The 8,452-nt window shown below is 46.8% G+C and overlaps 1 long non-coding RNA gene across 1 annotated transcript; it reads right to left on the bottom strand.

The window, feature by feature from the left end:
• Positions 1-3,407: 3,407 nt before the first annotated feature.
• On the bottom strand, positions 3,408-8,081 carry LOC121101193. The gene is made up of 5 exons (XR_005833118.1): positions 7,955-8,081; positions 6,330-6,559; positions 5,211-5,365; positions 4,320-4,745; positions 3,408-3,828 (listed from the first exon to the last, which is right to left on the bottom strand). It is a non-coding gene; the product is annotated as an uncharacterized LOC121101193 (long non-coding RNA).
• Positions 8,082-8,452: the final 371 nt, after the last annotated feature.

Here is an 8,452-nt window from a genome sequence, read left to right as displayed (position 1 = left end):
GGCCTCCAATGATGCCAGTCTCCTGGCAATCATATTCTCGATAGTTCCTGCCACACCGAATAGGGCTGCCTGTGCAACCAACAGGACATTGAGGAAATGGGGGAACATGACCTCTGAGGGTAGGTCATAAAAGTCACTGTACCTCGCACCTTGTCAAATAGCCACCATCCGAAGGCTGGAGGACCACTTCCAAGGGGGCTTATTCACATGGCTGGTAAATTGGTGCTGGCCGTTTGCAGGAGGTCTCAGTCCCCCCACCCTCCCCACAGGCCTCTCCATAGGGCTGCTTGAGTGTCCTCACAACATGGCAGTTGGCAAGTGAATCAAAGAAAGTGACCCAAGAGAGTGCCTATTGTTAATACTGTTGTCTTCCCTTACATTTAATTTCTTATTATTAAAAGTCCATATTGTTTGTTTTATTACAAGTATCAAGTGAAAGCTATTTAAAACTTTTTTTATTGTTTCCTTAAGTACATATTTTCCAAAATAATGGTCTTGTGAATAATTAGACTGTGTTTTCCTCTTCCTAAGCTGTAGGCCATCTCTGTTTTTCTCTTTCAGTCAAATACCCCATATCCTCTCTCTCTCTTTCCCTCTTTTTTTTCTCCTCCTCTTCTTCCTCCTCCTCCTCTTTCTTATCCAGGAATAAAGGGCTCTATTAATGTTTGCTGTTTGCTTCTTAACATAGTAGGTGGACTCTCTCTGGCCCCTTCATTTAACTGTTTTTCTGCTTTCTGATAAAAACTTGCTTACAGAGCTTGTGGGAGGTTGGTATCAGCTCCACTGCTTAACAAACCACCCAAATCTCAGTGGCTTAAAATATCAAAGGTTTATTATTGCTCACGTCTGTGCTTCTGCCAGCATTTAGCTGACTGAGGCTGGGCTCAGCCAAGGCCTCTGCTTCAGACATCTTAGCAGCTCTCACTGCAGGACTGTTGGTTGGTTGGGGCATCTCCACTCCATGTCTGTCATCTTCCTTTGACCATCCTCCTTTGGCCTCTTATGCCTAACGTGGGCATATTTTTCTTATCGGATAGCAGATGTACCAAATGACAAGTGGAAACAAGAGCTTAGGATCAGAGCTGGCATGCTGTCATTTCACCTATGTATCGTTAACCGAACAAGTCTCGTGGCCAAGCCCAAGTTCAAGGAACATGAAACAATATTCTACTCTGCATGGAGATAGAGGAAGAACTACAAAGTCACTAGGAAAGGATGAATACAGGAGGCATAAAGAATTGAGGCCAGTAATGCCCCACAGTGGTTCAAAGATGAATAAGGAATCTCTTGACTTGAAGCCTATCTTTAAGGATTCAAGAGAAAAGACAGCAAAGGGATGGTCTGAGAGGAGGAAGGGCATCCAGAAGGAAGGTACACAACCTGAGTGTAAAGTCCCCCAGCCTAGCTCTACCCATCTCTCTGCTTGCTCAAGGCTTTCTCCAACCCGCCTGGAAACATTTCAAGTCTGCTGTCATCAGAGCCTCTACGGGAGTCAGCCCAGCTCCAAGCTTCTGATTCTTGCTTTCTCCTGCAGTCTTGCAAGGAAAACCCACACAGCGTTAAGGATTTCCAAGCTAGTCCAACCAGGCCAGTTAGACCCCTCAGTCTGCACGCGGATCACCTCTTACACAAATGAGTGCGTTTGTCAACAGTGGCTTCCTGGAAGCTTCGCTGTTTTCAGTTGCAAGTACATGCTCGCCAACCGTACGCTCGAGCAATTCCCCAATGGGCTTCGTTATGACAATGAGCAGAACTTTCTGTACAGAATAAAAAATAGTTTCCCCAAATAGTTTCCCCCCAAATAGTTTTCCCCAATAGTTTCCCCAGCCTACATTCTGTCTTCCAAGGACTCGGTCTCCACTCCCCACCGTCCCAGAGAATGACACTTGCGTCTGCTCGGGAGTTTAGAAAACCACACTTAATGCAAATGCTCCACCTGCTCAGGAAGGCATGGAGGTTCCCGATGGAAGGATATTCGAACTCACCTCAGCTGGGGTCGGCAAACTTTTCCATGAAGATAGTACGCATTTTAGGTTGTGTGGGCCATACCGTCTCTGTGGCGATGGCTTCACTCTGCCGTTATAGCATGAATGCAGGTACAGAGAACGTGTGAACGAATGAGCACGGTGTGCTCCGCCAAAGCTTTCTTTACAGAAGCAGCTGGCGGGTCCCATTTGGTTCACAGGCCACTCATCACTGGCTGACCTCTGTTCTAATCTAACCCCTCCTTGGGCATAAGTGGAAACTGAGATCTTGGACTCCTTCTCCTGCCATCACTGACTCTCACCTCTAATTGTGGCAATGGTCTCTTGGTCCCGGGCTTCTCTGAGGAGCTGCCCTCAGCTGGGACGCCCCAGTGTAGGTGTGCTGGTGGTTAGCACCCGTGTCTCTCTCTACTTGTTCAACGTTTTGAATATCACCCTGCTTGTTTTTGTTTTTTATATTTAAGACTTCTGCAAGACTGAAGTTCCTTGAGGTTCCCCTTGAGGTTGGAGACCTTGCGTTATCCATCTTGTAATCCCAGTGCCTTTCCAGCTCAGCCTCTGCTGCATCAGAAGAGTACAATTTAAAGGCATGAATGAGACCCAGAAAGTGGAAGGGACTTGACCAAGGTCATATAGTCTAACAAACAGCCGTGTGGGGACCAGATCCAGGTCTTGACATTGCAGTCTCTCTACGTTAATACAGTGTACCCTGCCATTGGTTAACTGTAAGGCTGGCAAAGGGGTTGGAGAATCACAGGAACGCTGGTTAGGCCAGCAAACACCTACCAAAAGCCCTGCAAGTCGGAAGGCCCTCGGCGTACTGCTGCAGGCAGGGAGGGCCTACCTTCAAGGAGGTGATACACACACAGCTTGATTGTCACTGAAGAGTCTAGTGTCTAGACCAGGTTTCTTGACCCCTTCCCAACTCTGCGCTTTCTGCATCTTCCTTAAATTGTATATATATGTGCGCATTTTTTAAAAAAGAGAGTCCATAGCTATTTTTCAGATTATTTCAAGATGCCACGATGACCAAAACCTTACCCATAGGTAAGGTGACTTCTGATACATGTCCTAGATTTACTGTGCTGGTGTAGCTGAGGTCTGTTTTAACCCCATTGCAATAGCAACAAAATAGTGCATAAATCTTATAAGGTGCGGACTGGGGAGAAGCCCTTCCTCTTACAGTGTTTTCCAATCACTGCCACTTGACCATGCTTATTTTTCATCAACGCTTGCGTGTTCAGACTCAGAATTGCAAGCCCCTAGTCCGCTTCAGTCATGAAGGTTGCACATTCCTGCAAAGTGGTAGAGAAAGCATGAACTTGGAATCCAAACAACCTGTGGTCTGATCCTGGCTCCTTACTCCCAGCTGGTCTGTGACTTACTGAAGTTCCCCTGGTCCCCTTCTTAACATCTCAGCATCTCAGTACAGCTCTCTGTAAAATGGGAATGGAAATACCTACCTTGCAGACTTGTTGGGAACATTAAATAAATTACATATTCTAAGTGTCTAGAACAGCATACGGTAGGTGCTTAGTCAGCATGGCACACAGTAGGCATTTAGCAAACATTTCTTCTCTTTCCCCATCTTGCCCCTTCGTGCTTTTTCCTATATGTGGCATCTGGAATGAACAGTTTGTAATACGTTCCCAAGGTTCTTCTCTTCTTTTTTTTTCTTCCCTTTTCTTTCCTTTTCTTTTCTTTTTCCTTTTCTTTTCTTTTTTTAACTCAAGATTGATAAAAGGAAAGAGCTGGTCGACAGCAAGTCTGTCCACATTTCTTTTCATCTCTGGCCTTTGGAGAAAGCAAGGAGAAGCAACTGCAGAAGAAGCTGCAGAATCAACTACAGGGGAAAGAACCGATGGTATATCAGTTACCTCTGCAGGAGGTTTGGCAATTTCAACAAGACTTCTTTGTTTTTGTTTTGCTTTGTTTTAAACTAATGTGTTAAAACATTCATTCAAAGACACAAAATTTCTCTCAAAGAGGCAATTAGCTTGGAAGATTTCTTCAACTCATTGCTCAAACCATCTTAGAAATTTCTCTTTGGAGGATGACTGGGTGGCTCAGTCGATTAAGCGTCTGCCTTCGGATTAGGTCATGATCCCAGGGTCCTGGGATGGAGTCCTGCATCTGGCTCCCTGCTCAGCAGGGAGTCTGCTTCTCCCTCCCCCTCTACCCCTCCCCCCTGCTTGTTCTCTCTCTCTTTCTCTCTCAAATAAATAAATATAATCTTTAAAAAAATTTTTTTAAAAGAAATTTCTCATTGGAAAGTGCCTTCGAAGTCAGCCCAGGAGTTAGGCATGACCATTAACAGGCATGCTTTAAACTCACCTGTGTGTAGGCTTGGACGGCATAGTACTTCCCGAAGTCTTTCAACACACATCAACAGGGCACTGCCCAGGCACCTTGCCCAGAACTGGGAGCTAGAAATCCAGCCGTGAATAGCACAGAGGTGCAATTCTGCCCCCACGAAGCTTGTGGTCCCGGGAGGAGACAGACACAGGTAAGGAATCACAGCAGAATACGCTAAGGCTTCTGATGGAGATGGTACGGGGCTGTGTGGGTCACAGGACAAGGGCACCCCATCAGGTCATCCAGTCGGGAAGGCTTCCGGAGGGAGGGACATCTAATCCGAGTCCTGGAGGATGAAAAGGAGGTAGCGACCTCCCCTGTGATTCCTTGGGCCTTCTCATTGAGGACAGTAAAGAGATGTTCAGCTGGTAACTGGATTATTATCTGAGCTCAGGAGAGTGAGGTCTGGGTGAAGGTAGTGAGATGAGCATCAGAAGCATGTAATAGATAAATTAGGGAATGTCCCCCCTGCAAGAAGACTTTCCCAAGGGAAACTTGCACCCTGCCCCACCCCCAACCCAGATCAGATGCTGTTGCATGTCTGGAAGCCAGGCTTGCTCCCTGCAAGGTTGGTGGTCAGGCTCCCAATCCAGAAAACTGCAGCTGCCCCTGTACTGCCTGTCCACCTGGTCCCCAGGGGATCTGAGGGGCCTCTCCCACCCTCAGCCCACCAGTGGCCAGGGGGTGCCTCCCAGAGCTTTGCGACAGGGGGACAGAACAAATCTACATGGCACATGGCCCTGGCTACTCTGGAGGCCCCACAGCCTAGAAACCCAGGGAGCTCCAGTGAAAGGACTGTCATGCCTATGTCATGCTGTACTTCCCATGGCGGCAGGGCCTTGACACTGAATTGTCTCCTGGATCACTCACCAGCAAACACAGCGATGGTGGAGTTACAAATAGTTCAAGAGGCCGGAGTGGAGGAAGTGCATTCTATGACTATAGTAACAGGCACGGAGCAGATCCAGATCTGACCATGTTCTAGAAGCCCTTTCCATCCTGAGATCCTTTTCTTGCTCCTCGACCTGAAACATGGTATGAAGAGCTTTGGTCTTGGGGTTGGGAAGTGAGGGAGCAGTGGCGGTGCAGAGGGTTCTGGACCACTCCTGGCCTTCGGAGACTGAAGTATTAACCTCCACCAGCTGCTCTACCAGGAAGGAGGATGCCCACACCTGCAGGGAGACAATCAAAAGCCAGTGGTGTCTCTTTCCTGTGGGTGAATCCTAGGAGACACAGAACCGAAATGAGGGCAGATGAAAAAAAAAACTGACCTGGCATGGAAAGGAGAGGGAATGCTTTGCTGGACCATTTCTAGAAAATATACAGGAAATCTAATAAATACATATTTTAAAAAATCTGTCTATAACCAAAATAGAACTCTTACTGCAGTTTATTTTTTAACAGGAGTTGCTGGAGTTCTGCCGTTGACCCTACTTTTGGACTCTTGCTTTTTTTCAAGTTAGACATCAGCCCATCGGGATCCCCCACCAGGCATGGGGCTGGGGCGGGGGGGAGGCACAAAGTCCTTTGGAGTGAACACCCGGATGGGGAAATCCTTAATTCCAGGTCAGTCCTTGACGGAGGATCCCAGCTTCACTTTTGCATTCCATTTTGCCCTTCTCGAAGGTGACCCCAGTGTCCATAGGAATGACCCCTCTGCTGTTTGACTAAAGCTGCTTCTCCAAAAGGAGGAATCTGGCCATCTCTGACCCCACAGCCCACCAAGTGCGGCTGCCGCCCACCTGGGGGTTTGGACCCACCCTCAAAGTCCATGTAATGAGAACAAGGGTCACAGGCTCTGGACCTCAGGGGAGAAAGGTCACCAGAGGCACTGCAAACAGCACCCAGGAGAGAAAGCAGTTTGGGCCCGTCTCCCTCCACCAAGCACTCTATCTCTGAAACTTCAAACAAGTATTTTTTCTAGAGTATCCAGGGGCATCCATTAGAAAACCAGCCTACATGGTCTCAAACACGTGAGGATTCCCTTACCTCATGTGGCAAGAGGTCCAGAAGGAAATCACTGGTATAACTACACAAGGAATTCATCAAGGACCCGCCTCCTCTGTCTTCCTGCTCTCAGGTCCCATGGGCTGCAGACCTGCCATTGCTGTCACAAGATGGCCGTGGCCCTCCTGCATTTGGTCCAGGATAGAGGAGGAGATGAAGGGCTAAAGGCCACATGCCTTTTCCACAGGACGTTTGTTTCCCAACATTTTACTCTGAAAAGAAATATTTAACATATGGTGAAGTTGAAAATATATTACAGGAGGCGTTTGCTTATCCAACGCCTAGACTCTGTCCTTAACCTCTCCCCATACTTGTCTTATTATGTAGCTAGCCAGCTAGCCAGCTCTCTGTCTGCCCATCAATTCACAGTGTTGATTTTTGAGGCATTTCAAAGTAAATTGCAGACATTGGTACACTTCCTCCCAAATACTTCATGAGGTTTTGCCTTGCCCATTCATTGGCCAGAAATGTATCAAATGGCCACATTGCTGCAAGGCAGGCTGGGAGATTATCTATTTTAAGTTGTCTCTGTGTCCTGAATAAAATTAGGATTACATAAGTAAGAAAGACATGGCAGCGGACTTTGGATAGGCAGCCAGCAACCTCTGCACGTAAGGAACAGCTCTTTATAAAGTTTGGTCTCCCTGGAATCTTTACCACTCTTGCCTGAAAATGTGCCCAGAGCCAAGCACTGATGTGCGAGATCGTGATGGGGAGCTTTTGGGGCAAAGCCTATAACGATTCGATGGCCTAACCTCTGGCACATTTAGTAGCTGACCCCTTTGGGAACACATACAGACTGAGGAACTGCCCCTTTCTCCCTTTGCCAGCTGCTGGCATGGTTCTCAATCTCACTGTCTCAAACAGTTCACTGGAAGACCATGAGGTCCACATTTGTGAATATTTACATCGTCAAGTCATATGTATCCGATGGCCATGCTTCCAGAAACTCAGCCACCCAAAATGTAGGATAAACTAGAGTAGAAGCATGTATTTCTACTTTCTGAAAATACGTGGTGAGGGAAGAGTAGGTCCTGTGGTGAGCATTGGGACTTGGATTCTGGTCTCAGTTCTGCAGCTAACCAGCAAGCCATCTCCAATTCACTTCGTCCTGGGCCTTCTCTCCTTTGCTCGGGACGTCACGTACGTGAGCTGACAAACAGCTCTCACAGATCGTGCCTGGGATGATTTTATTGCAACCACATGATCTCTATCTTTAAGAATTTGTTGTCTATGCAGTTGAACAAAACCTATTTCTTTACCCTGCAGGCCATACATTGGTAATTATGAGTAACATAAAGCAGGAACTAGGCACAGCACTGTAAGAAATGACAGCCTAATGGAGAAAGGAAATAAAAGTACAAAAGTATCACCGTACGGGGTCATTTAGTAAAGAGGTAAAAACTGTACACACAGCTGCCCCGTGGACATCCCCAATCCACAACACAAATCTATAAATGATGATTATAGTGATTGCCCTGACCCATGACAATGTCTCAATTATGTTCAGCTAAATCTGGTTAAGAAGGTAGGGGCATTTGTAACTCATTGTGGAACTATTTCCATAAAATATTTAATATTTTCAATGCTAAGTGCACTTAAGTTACCTGGATAATTCACCTACATATTTTGTTTCACTTCGCAATGATGTGGGATAAACGACCTTCTGCTATGTCCCATGCACAGGTTACGAACACACTCATCTGTTGACTCAACAGGTAGGGTGCCATCACTGTGGGAAGAACCGTGCATTCATGAGAAGTCCAAAAGGGTGGTGGGAAATTAAAGGAGGGAGAGAGAGCCAATTTGAATTTCAAGGGAGCAACAGCCCTTCTTCCACACCTGACATGGCTGCAGAGCATCAGATGAACAGCGATGGGGAAGACCCTCCTGGAAGAATAGGGGGAATGTCCAAGGGTCCAGGAGCGTGGAAGGTATTTCAAGGGGCAGTAGGGTTTGGTGGTTTTCCTCTGGCTAGAGGAAAAGTGCCAAGGGGTGGGTTATGAGTGATATGGAAAGATATTTGGATGTTATTGGCAATAAAGTGTTTTGACTTACCTGTAGACTCTGAGACATCAGTAAAGGTGTGATATCATCAGTACTGT

This window comes from Ursus maritimus, unplaced genomic scaffold, assembly GCF_017311325.1.
Source record: "Ursus maritimus isolate PB19 unplaced genomic scaffold, ASM1731132v1 scaffold_7, whole genome shotgun sequence".
In the NCBI taxonomy this organism is placed as follows: Eukaryota; Metazoa; Chordata; class Mammalia; order Carnivora; family Ursidae; genus Ursus; species Ursus maritimus.
The sequence above is the reverse complement of the archived record's forward strand: the minus strand, read 5'-3'. Positions and strand labels throughout refer to the sequence as shown.